Raw genomic sequence first — 11928 nt, forward strand, 5'->3', positions numbered from 1 at the left:
GTACACACTAACTGATTGCGCCACAGAGACACTTTGCAAAAAGTCCATACTGACAAAGGCTAATAAGCATTCATCTAAAACGTTTCCTAGAAAAACTTTAAAAAGTCAATAATCTGGAGAGTTTTTGTAAGATGTTTCTTCCATCAACCAACGAAGAAACACATTGGTACTTTCCCATGATGAGTGAGTGCTTCAGGATCTCTTGAACTTACATGTGCAGCAGAGTACTGCAATGGAAGCATGCTGGGCTCATAACCGAGAGGTAGGCAGATTGAAACTATCCTCTGCTATATGCATTTTTTTTTTTGTTAATTAAAGTAATCAAAAACTGGGATTGATATTTTGTCTCTTTTATTTTTACTTAAAGTACAATAACTTTTACCATTTTAATTTGTTTTAATAGTGTATTGACAGTATTGTTTTCTTTCAAAAATCCACTTCATTTTCTTTACCCTATTATTAAAATGGTAATTGACAAAAACAAACTACATTGTCACCAGAAGAGCAATACAAAATGTACAAGTGATATATTAAAATCATCTTTCCAGCTTGAATTTCAATGTTGCATTGGGTCAACAATTTTGTGAGAAACATCTTCACCCTTAAATAAAGATTTTCTTAATTCCTTACCTGTGTGCTAATTAGATATCACCTTGTTTTCACATTAAACAGACTTCCACATGAGAAAGCAGCAAGGATGCAGTGGCGTTAATGTTTCCTGGTGTCAACTTGTATTATTTCAGTAGACATTGAAATGAGGATGCATCTTGCTGCCTTTCCAATGAAGCAAGTTTAATTTAGTAATAGGTGAAAAACCATCCTTACAAAGGTGTTAATCAGAGACTTGGCTTTGTGGACACTTTTCAGAGAACAAATTTGTTAGCATAAAAATAAAGCCAGAAAATGAAGAGCTGTTTAATCACTCGATTGGATTTTTCTGCCAGCATATTTTTTTTCTCTGCAACCCACTGCTAAATTGTGCTTCCTAGCTGTTTTTTATAAAATCACTGAATCAAATCTAACTCTGATTACATCAGAGAAGGCCATGTACCCTACACCATAAGAGGAGGTTTGAAATTTTGACTTGTCTCCTTAAATATCACCAAAATCTGATCACAAGGTTAATTACGTCCCTGGGTGGGATTGAACCACCAACATTTTGGTTAATAGCCAAACACACTAACCGATTGCGCCACAGAGACACTTTGCAAAAGTCCATACTGACAAAGGCTAATAAGCATTCATCTAAAACGTTTCCTAGAAAAACTTTAAAAAGTCAATAATCTGGAGAGTTTTTGTAAGATGTTTCTTCCATCAACCAACGAAGAAACACATTGGTACTTTCCCATGATGAGTGAGTGCTTCAGGATCTCTTGCACTTACATGTGCAGCAGAGTACTGCAATGGAAGCATGCTGGGCCCATAACCCAGAGGTAGGCAGATTGAAACTATCCTCTGCTATATGCATTTTTTTTGTTAATTAAAGTAATCCAAAACTGGGATTGATATTTTGTCTCTTTTATTTTTACTTAAAGTACAATAACTTTTACCATTTTAATTTGTTTTAATAGTATATTGACAGTATTGTTTTCTTTCAAAAATCAACTTCATTTTCTTTACCCTATTATTAAAATGGTAATTGACAAAAACAAACTACATTGTCACCAGAAGAGCAATACAAAATGTACAAGTGATATATTAAAATCATCTTTCCAGCTTGAATTTCAATGATGCATTGGGTCAACAATTTTGTGAGAAACATCTTCACCCTTAAATAAAGATTTTCTTAATTCCTTACCTGTGTGCTAATTAGATATCACCTTGTTTTCACATTAAACAGACTTCCACATGAGAAAGCAGCAAGGATGCAGTGGCGTTAATGTTTCCTGGTGTCAACCTGTATTATTTCAGTAGACATTGAAATGAGGATACATCTTGCTGCCTTTCCAATGAAGCAAGTTTAATTTAGTAATAGGTGAAAAACCATCCCTACAAAGGTGTTAATCAGAGACTTGGCTTTGTGGACACTTTTCAGAGAACAAATTTGTTAGCATAAAAATAAAGCCAGAAAATGAAGAGCTGTTTAATCACGCAATTTGATTTTTTTGCCAGCATATTTCTTTTTCTCTGCAACCCACTGCTAAATTGTGCTTCCTAGATGTTTTTTATAAAATCACTGAATCAAATCTAACTCTGATTACATCAGAGAAGGCCAGGTACCCTACACCATAACAGGGGGTTTGAAATTTTGACTTGTCTACTTAAAGATCACCAAAATCTGATAACAAGGTCAATTAGGTCCCTGGATGGGATTGAACCACCAACCTTATGGTTAATAGCCGTACATACTAACTGATTGCGCCACAGAGACACTTTGCAAAATTCCATACTGACAAAGGCTAATAAGCATTCATCTAAAACGTTTCCTAGAAAAACTTTAAAAAGTCAATAATCTGGAGAGTTTTTGTAAGATGTTTCTTCCATCAACCAACGAAGAAACACATTGGTACTTTCCCATGATGAGTGAGTGCTTCAGGATCTCTTGCACTTACATGTGCAGCAGAGTACTGCAATGGAAGCATGCTGGGCCCATAACCCAGAGGTAGGCAGATTGAAACTATCCTCTGCTATATGCATTTTTTTTGTTAATTAAAGTAATCCAAAACTGGGATTGATATTTTGTCTCTTTTATTTTTACTTAAAGTACAATAACTTTTACCATTTTAATTTGTTTTAATAGTATATTGACAGTATTGTTTTCTTTCAAAAATCCACTTCATTTTCTTTACCCTATTATTAAAATGGTAATTGACAAAAACAAACTACATTGTCACCAGAAGAGCAATACAAAATGTACAAGTGATATATTAAAATCATATTTCCAGCTTGAATTTCAATGATGCATTGGGGCAACGATTTTGTGAGAAACATCTTCACCCTTAAATAAAGATTTTCTTAATTCCTTACCTGTGTGCTAATTAGATATCACCTTGTTTTCATATTAAACAGACTTCCACATGAGAAAGCAGCAAGGATGCAGTGGCGTTAATGTTTCCTGGTGTCAACTTGTATTATTTCAGTAGACATTGAAATGAGGATGCATCTTGCTGCCTTTCCAATGAAGCAAGTTTAATTTAGTAATAGGTGAAAAACCATCCTTACAAAGGTGTTAATCAGAGACTTGGCTTTGTGGACACTTTTCAGAGAACAAATTTGTTAGCATAAAAATAAAGCCAGAAAATGAAGAGCTGTTTAATCACTCAATTGGATTTTTCTGCCAGCATATTTTTTTTCTCTGCAACCCACTGCTAAATTGTGCTTCCTAGCTGTTTTTATAAAATCACTGAATCAAATCTAACTCTGATTACATCAGAGAAGGCCAGGTACCCTACACCATAACAGGGGGTTTGAAATTTTGACTTGTCTACTTAAAGATCACCAAAATCTGATAACAAGGTCAATTAGGTCCCTCGGTGGGATTGAACCACCAACCTTATGGTTAATAGCCATACATACTAACTGATTGCGCCACAGAAACACTTTGCAAAAGTCCATACTGACAAAGGCTAATAAGCATTCATCTAAAACGTTTCCTAGAAAAACTTTAAAAAGTCAATAATCTGGAGAGTTTTTGTAAGATGTTTCTTCCATCAACCAACGAAGAAACACATTGGTACTTTCCCATGATGAGTGAGTGCTTCAGGATCTCTTGCACTTACATGTGCAGCAGAGTACTGCAATGGAAGCATGCTGGGCCCATAACCCAGAGGTAGGCAGATTGAAACTATCCTCTGCTATATGCATTTTTTTGTTTGTTAATTAAAGTAATCCAAAACTGGGATTGATATTTTGTCTCTTTTATTTTTACTTTAAGTACAATAACTTTTACCATTTTAATTTGTTTTAATAGTATATTGACAGTATTGTTTTCTTTCAAAAATCCACTTCATTTTCTTTACCCTATTATTAAAATGGTAATTGACAAAAACAAACTACATTGTCACCAGAAGAGCAATACAAAATGTACAAGTGATATATTAAAATCATCTTTCCAGCTTGAATTTCAATGATGCATTGGGGCAACGATTTTGTGAGAAACATCTTCACCCTTAAATAAAGATTTTCTTAATTCCTTACCTGTGTGCTAATTAGATATCACCTTGTTTTCACATTAAACAGACTTCCACATGAGAAAGCAGCAAGGATGCAGTGGCGTTAATGTTTCCTGGTGTCAACTTGTATTATTTCAGTAGACATTGAAATGAGGATGCATCTTGCTGCCTTTCCAATGAAGCAAGTTTAATTTAGTAATAGGTGAAAAACCATCCTTACAAAGGTGTTAATCAGAGACTTGGCTTTGTGGACACTTTTCAGAGAACAAATTTGTTAGCATAAAAATAAAGCCAGAAAATGAAGAGCTGTTTAATCACTCAATTGGATTTTTCTGCCAGCATATTTTTTTTCTCTGCAACCCACTGCTAAATTGTGCTTCCTAGATGTTTTTATAAAATCACTGAATCAAATCTAACTCTGATTACATCAGAGAAGGCCAGGTACCCTACACCATAACAGGGGGTATGAAATTTGACTTGTCTACTTAAAGATCACCAAAATCTGATAACAATGTCAATTACGTCCCTGGGTGGGATTGAACCACCAACCTTTTGGTTAATAGCCGTACACACTAACTGATTGCGCCACAGAGACACTTTGCAAAAAGTACTTACTGACAAATGCTAATAAGCATTCATCTAAAACGTTTCCTAGAAAAACTTAAAAAAGTCAATAATCTGGAGAGTTTTTGTAAGATGTTTCTTCTATCAACCAACGAAGAAACACATTGGTACTTTCCCATGATGAGTGAGTGCTTCAGGATCTCTTGCACTTACATGTGCAGCAGAGTACAGCAATGGAAGCATGCTGGGCCCATAACCCAGAGGTAGGCAGATTGAAACTATCCTCTGCTATATGCATTTTTTTGTTTGTTAATTAAAGTAATCCAAAACTGGGATTGATATTTTGGCTCTTTTATTTTTACTTAAAGTACAATAACTTTTACCATTTTAATTTGTTTTAATAGTATATTGACAGTATTGTTTTCTTTCAAAAATCCACTTAATTTTCTTTACCCTATTATTAAAATGGTAATTGACAAAAACAAACTACATTGTCACCAGAAGAGCAATACAAAATGTACAAGTGATATATTAAAATCATCTTTCCAGCTTGAATTTCAATGATGCATTGGGGCAACGATTTTGTGAGAAACATCTTCACCCTTAAATAAAGATTTTCTTAATTCCTTACCTGTGTGCTAATTAGATATCACCTTGTTTTCACATTAAACAGACTTCCACATGAGAAAGCAGCAAGGATGCAGTGGCGTTAATGTTTCCTGGTGTCAACCTGTATTATTTCAGTAGACATTGAAATGAGGATGCATCTTGCTGCCTTTCCAATGAAGCAAGTTTAATTTAGTAATAGGTGAAAAACCATCCTTACAAAGGTGTTAATCAGAGACTTGGCTTTGTGGACACTTTTCAGAGAACAAATTTGTTAGCATAAAAATAAAGCCAGAAAATAAAAAGCTGTTTAATCACTCAATTGGATTTTTCTGCCAGCATATTTTTTTTCTCTGCAACCCACTGCTAAATTGTGCTTCCTAGCTGTTTTTATAAAATCACTGAATCAAATCTAACTCTGATTACATCAGAGAAGGCCAGGTACCCTACACCATAACAGGGGGTTTGAAATTTTGACTTGTCTACTTAAAGATCACCAAAATCTGATAACAAGGTCAATTAGGTCCCTGGGTGGGATTGAACCACCAACCTTTTGGTTAATAGCCGTACACACTAACTGATTGCGCCACAGAGACACTTTGCAAAAAGTCCATACTGACAAAGGCTAATAAGCATTCATCTAAAACGTTTCCTAGAAAAACTTTAAAAAGTCAATAATCTGGAGAGTTTTTGTAAGATGTTTCTTCCATCAACCAACGAAGAAACACATTGGTACTTTCCCATGATGAGTGAGTGCTTCAGGATCGCTTGAACTTACATGTGCAGCAGAGTACTGCAATGGAAGCATGCTGGGCCCATAACCGAGAGGTAGGCAGATTGAAACTATCCTCTGCTATATGCATTTTTTTTTTTGTTAATTAAAGTAATCCAAAACTGGGAATGATATTTTGTCTCTTTTATTTTTACTTAAAGTACAATAACTTTTACCATTTTAATTTGTTTTAATAGTATATTGACAGTATTGTTTTCTTTCAAAAATCCACTTCATTTTCTTTACCCTATTATTAAAATGGTAATTGACAAAAACAAACTACATTGTCACCAGAAAAGCAATACAAAATGTACAAGTGATATATTAAAATCATCTTTCCAGCTTGAATTTCAATGTTGCATTGGGTCAACAATTTTGTGAGAAACATCTTCACCCTTAAATAAAGATTTTCTTAATTCCTTACCTGTGTGCTAATTAGATATCACCTTGTTTTCACATTAAACAGACTTCCACATGAGAAAGCAGCAAGGATGCAGTGGCGTTAATGTTTCCTGGTGTCAACTTGTATTATTTCAGTAGACATTGAAATGAGGATGCATCTTGCTGCCTTTCCAATGAAGCAAGTTTAATTTAGTAATAGGTGAAAAACCATCCTTACAAAGGTGTTAATCAGAGACTTGGCTTTGTGGACACTTTTCAGAGAACAAATTTGTTAGCATAAAAATAAAGCCAGAAAATGAAGAGCTGTTTAATCACTCGATTGGATTTTTCTGCCAGCATATTTTTTTTCTCTGCAACCCACTGCTAAATTGTGCTTCCTAGCTGTTTTTTATAAAATCACTGAATCAAATCTAACTCTGATTACATCAGAGAAGGCCATGTACCCTACACCATAAGAGGAGGTTTGAAATTTTGACTTGTCTCCTTAAATATCACCAAAATCTGATCACAAGGTTAATTACGTCCCTGAGTGGGATTGAACCACCAACATTTTGGTTAATAGCCAAACACACTAACCGATTGCGCCACAGAGACACTTTGCAAAAGTCCATACTGACAAAGGCTAATAAGCATTCATCTAAAACGTTTCCTAGAAAAACTTTAAAAAGTCAATAATCTGGAGAGTTTTTGTAAGATGTTTCTTCCATCAACCAACGAAGAAACACATTGGTACTTTCCCATGATGAGTGAGTGCTTCAGGATCTCTTGCACTTACATGTGCAGCAGAGTACTGCAATGGAAGCATGCTGGGCCCATAACCCAGAGGTAGGCAGATTGAAACTATCCTCTGCTATATGCATTTTTTTTGTTAATTAAAGTAATCCAAAACTGGGATTGATATTTTGTCTCTTTTATTTTTACTTAAAGTACAATAACTTTTACCATTTTAATTTGTTTTAATAGTATATTGACAGTATTGTTTTCTTTCAAAAATCAACTTCATTTTCTTTACCCTATTATTAAAATGGTAATTGACAAAAACAAACTACATTGTCACCAGAAGAGCAATACAAAATGTACAAGTGATATATTAAAATCATCTTTCCAGCTTGAATTTCAATGATGCATTGGGTCAACAATTTTGTGAGAAACATCTTCACCCTTAAATAAAGATTTTCTTAATTCCTTACCTGTGTGCTAATTAGATATCACCTTGTTTTCACATTAAACAGACTTCCACATGAGAAAGCAGCAAGGATGCAGTGGCGTTAATGTTTCCTGGTGTCAACCTGTATTATTTCAGTAGACATTGAAATGAGGATACATCTTGCTGCCTTTCCAATGAAGCAAGTTTAATTTAGTAATAGGTGAAAAACCATCCCTACAAAGGTGTTAATCAGAGACTTGGCTTTGTGGACACTTTTCAGAGAACAAATTTGTTAGCATAAAAATAAAGCCAGAAAATGAAGAGCTGTTTAATCACGCAATTTGATTTTTTTGCCAGCATATTTCTTTTTCTCTGCAACCCACTGCTAAATTGTGCTTCCTAGATGTTTTTTATAAAATCACTGAATCAAATCTAACTCTGATTACATCAGAGAAGGCCAGGTACCCTACACCATAACAGGGGGTTTGAAATTTTGACTTGTCTACTTAATCAGAGTTAGATTTGATTCAGTGATTTTATAAAAACAGCTAGGAAGCACAATTTAGCAGTGGGTTGCAGAGAAAAAAAATATGCTGGCAGAAAAATCCAATTGAGTGATTAAACAGCTCTTTATTTTCTGGCTTTATTTTTATGCTAACAAATTTGTTCTCTGAAAAGTGTCCACAAAGCCAAGTCTCTGATTAACACCTTTGTAAGGATGGTTTTTCACCTATTACTAAATTAAACTTGCTTCATTGGAAAGGCAGCAAGATGCATCCTCATTTCAATGTCTACTGAAATAATACAAGTTGACACCAGGAAACATTAATGCCACTGCATCCTTGCTGCTTTCTCATGTGGAAGTCTGTTTAATGTGAAAACAAGGTGATATCTAATTAGCACACAGGTAAGGAATTAAGAAAATCTTTATTTAAGGGAGAAGATGTTTCTCACAAAATTGTTGACCCAATGCATCATTGAAATTCAAGCTGGAAAGATGATTTTAATATATCACTTGTACATTTTGTATTGCTCTTCTGGTGACAATGTAGTTTGTTTTTGTCAATTACCATTTTAATAATAGGGTAAAGAAAATGAAGTGGATTTTTGAAAGAAAACAATACTGTCAATATACTATTAAAACAAATTAAAATGGTAAAAGTTATTGTACTTTAAGTAAAAATAAAAGAGACAAAATATCAATCCCAGTTTTGGATTACTTTAATTAACAAAAAAAATGCATATAGCAGAGGATAGTTTCAATCTGCTTACCTCTGGGTTATGGGCCCAGCATGCTTCCATTGCAGTACTCTGCTGCACATGTAAGTTCAAGAGATCCTGAAGCACTCACTCATCATGGGAAAGTACCAATGTGTTTCTTCGTTGGTTAATGGAAGAAACATCTTACAAAAACTCTCCAGATTATTGACTTTTTAAAGTTTTTCTAGGAAACGTTTTAGATGAATGCTTATTAGCCTTTGTCAGTATAGACTTTCGCAAAGTGTCTCTGTGGCGCAATCAGTTAGTATGTACGGCTATTAACCAAAAGGTTGGTGGTTCAATCGCACCCAGGGACCTAATTGACCTTGTTATCAGATTTTGGTGATCTTTAAGTAGACAAGTCAAAATTTCAAACCCCCTGTTATGGTGTAGGGTACCTGGCCTTCTCTGATGTAATCAGAGTTAGATTTGATTCAGTGATTTTATAAAAACAGCTAGGAAGCACAATTTAGCAGTGGGTTGCAGAGAAAAAAAATATGCTGGCAGAAAAATCCAATTGAGTGATTAAACAGCTCTTTATTTTCTGGCTTTATTTTTATGCTAACAAATTTGTTCTCTGAAAAGTGTCCACAAAGCCAAGTCTCTGATTAACACCTTTGTAAGGATGGTTTTTCACCTATTACTAAATTAAACTTGCTTCATTGGAAAGGCAGCAAGATGCATCCTCATTTCAATGTCTACTGAACTAATACAGGTTGACACCAGGAAACATTAACGCCACTGCATCCTTGCTGCTTTCTCATGTGGAAGTCTGTTTAATGTGAAAACAAGGTGATATCTAATTAGCACACAGGTAAGGAATTAAGAAAATCTTTATTTAAGGGTGAAGATGTTTCTCACAAAATCGTTGCCCCAATGCATCATTGAAATTCAAGCTGGAAAGATGATTTTAATATATCACTTGTACATTTTGTATTGCTCTTCTGGTGACAATGTAGTTTGTTTTTGTCAATTACCATTTTAATAATAGGGTAAAGAAAATGAAGTGGATTTTTGAAAGAAAACAATACTGTCAATATACTATTAAAACAAATTAAAATGGTAAAAGTTATTGTACTTTAAGTAAAAATAAAAGAGCCAAAATATCAATCCCAGTTTTGGATTACTTTAATTAACAAACAAAAAAAATGCATATAGCAGAGGATAGTTTCAATCTGCCTACCTCTGGGTTATGGGCCCAGCATGCTTCCATTGCTGTACTCTGCTGCACATGTAAGTGCAAGAGATCCTGAAGCACTCACTCATCATGGGAAAGTACCAATGTGTTTCTTCGTTGGTTGATAGAAGAAACATCTTACAAAAACTCTCCAGATTATTGACTTTTTTAAGTTTTTCTAGGAAACGTTTTAGATGAATGCTTATTAGCATTTGTCAGTATGTACTTTTGCAAAGTGTCTCTGTGGCGCAATCAGTTAGTGTGTACGGCTATTAACCAAAAGGTTGGTGGTTCAATCCCACTCAGGGACGTAATTGACCTTGTTATCAGATTTTGGTGATCTTTAAGTAGACAAGTCAAATTTCATACCCCCTGTTATGGTGTAGGGTACCTGGCCTTCTCTGATGTAATCAGAGTTAGATTTGATTCAGTGATTTTATAAAAACATCTAGGAAGCACAATTTAGCATTGGGTTGCAGAGAAAAAGAAATATGCTGGCAAAAAAATCAAATTGCGTGATTAAACAGCTCTTCATTTTCTGGCTTTATTTTTATGCTAACAAATTTGTTCTCTGAAAAGTGTCCACAAAGCCAAGTCTCTGATTAACACCTTTGTAGGGATGGTTTTTCACCTATTACTAAATGAAACTTGCTTCATTGGAAAGGCAGCAAGATGTATCCTCATTTCAATGTCTACTGAAATAATACAGGTTGACACCAGGAAACATTAACGCCACTGCATCCTTGCTGCATTCTCATGTGGAAGTCTGTTTAATGTGAAAACAAGGTGATATCTAATTAGCACACAGGTAAGGAATTAAGAAAATCTTTATTTAAGGGTGAAGATGTTTCTCACAAAATTGTTGACCCAATGCATCATTGAAATTCAAGCTGGAAAGATGATTTTAATATATCACTTGTACATTTTGTATTGCTCTTCTGGTGACAATGTAGTTTGTTTTTGTCAATTACCATTTTAATAATAGGGTAAAGAAAATGAAGTGGATTTTTGAAAGAAAACAATACTGTCAATATACTATTAAAACAAATTAAAATGGTAAAAGTTATTGTACTTTAAGTAAAAATAAAAGAGACAAAATATCAATCCCAGTTTTGGATTACTTTAATTAACAAAAAAAATGCATATAGCAGAGGATAGTTTCAATCTGCCTACCTCTGGGTTATGGGCCCAGCATGCTTCCATTGCAGTACTCTGCTGCACATGTAAGTGCAAGAGATCCTGAAGCACTCACTCATCATGGGAAAGTACCAATGTGTTTCTTCGTTGGTTGATGGAAGAAACATCTTACAAAAACTCTCCAGATTATTGACTTTTTAAAGTTTTTCTAGGAAACGTTTTAGATGAATGCTTATTAGCCTTTGTCAGTATGGACTTTTGCAAAGTGTCTCTGTGGCGCAATCGGTTAGTGTGTTTGGCTATTAACCAAAAGGTTGGTGGTTCAATCCCACCCAGGGACGTAATTAACCTTGTGATCAGATTTTGGTGATATTTAAGTAGACAAGTCAAAATTTCAAACCTCCTCTTATGGTGTAGGGTACATGGCCTTCTTTGATGTAATCAGAGTTAGATTTGATTCAGTGATTTTATAAAAAACAGCTAGGAAGCACAATTTAGCAGTGGGTTGCAGAGAAAAAGAAATATGCTGGCAAAAAAATCCAATTGAGTGATTAAACAGCTCTTCATTTTCTGGCTTTATTTTTATGCTAACAAATTTGTTCTCTGAAAAGTGTCCACAAAGCCAAGTCTCTGATTAACACCTTTGTAAGGATGGTTTTTCACCTATTACTAAATTAAACTTGCTTCATTGGAAAGGCAGCAAGATGCATCCTCATTTCAATGTGTACTGAAATAATACAAGTTGACACCA

The 11928-nt window shown here is 34.5% G+C and overlaps 2 non-coding genes across 2 annotated transcripts; one reads left to right on the forward strand and one right to left on the reverse strand.

Annotated features, from left to right (window-relative positions):
- Nucleotides 1–1128: 1128 nt before the first annotated feature.
- Nucleotides 1129–1202, reverse strand: TRNAN-AUU (transfer RNA asparagine (anticodon AUU)). Its single transcript has one exon. It is a non-coding gene; the product is annotated as a tRNA-Asn (tRNA).
- Nucleotides 1203–11444: 10242 nt separating this feature from the next.
- Nucleotides 11445–11518, forward strand: TRNAN-AUU (transfer RNA asparagine (anticodon AUU)). The gene has a single exon. It is a non-coding gene; the product is annotated as a tRNA-Asn (tRNA).
- Nucleotides 11519–11928: the final 410 nt, after the last annotated feature.

Source organism: Pseudophryne corroboree, unplaced genomic scaffold (assembly GCF_028390025.1).
Source record: "Pseudophryne corroboree isolate aPseCor3 unplaced genomic scaffold, aPseCor3.hap2 scaffold_1433, whole genome shotgun sequence".
NCBI lineage: Eukaryota > Metazoa > Chordata > Amphibia > Anura > Myobatrachidae > Pseudophryne > Pseudophryne corroboree.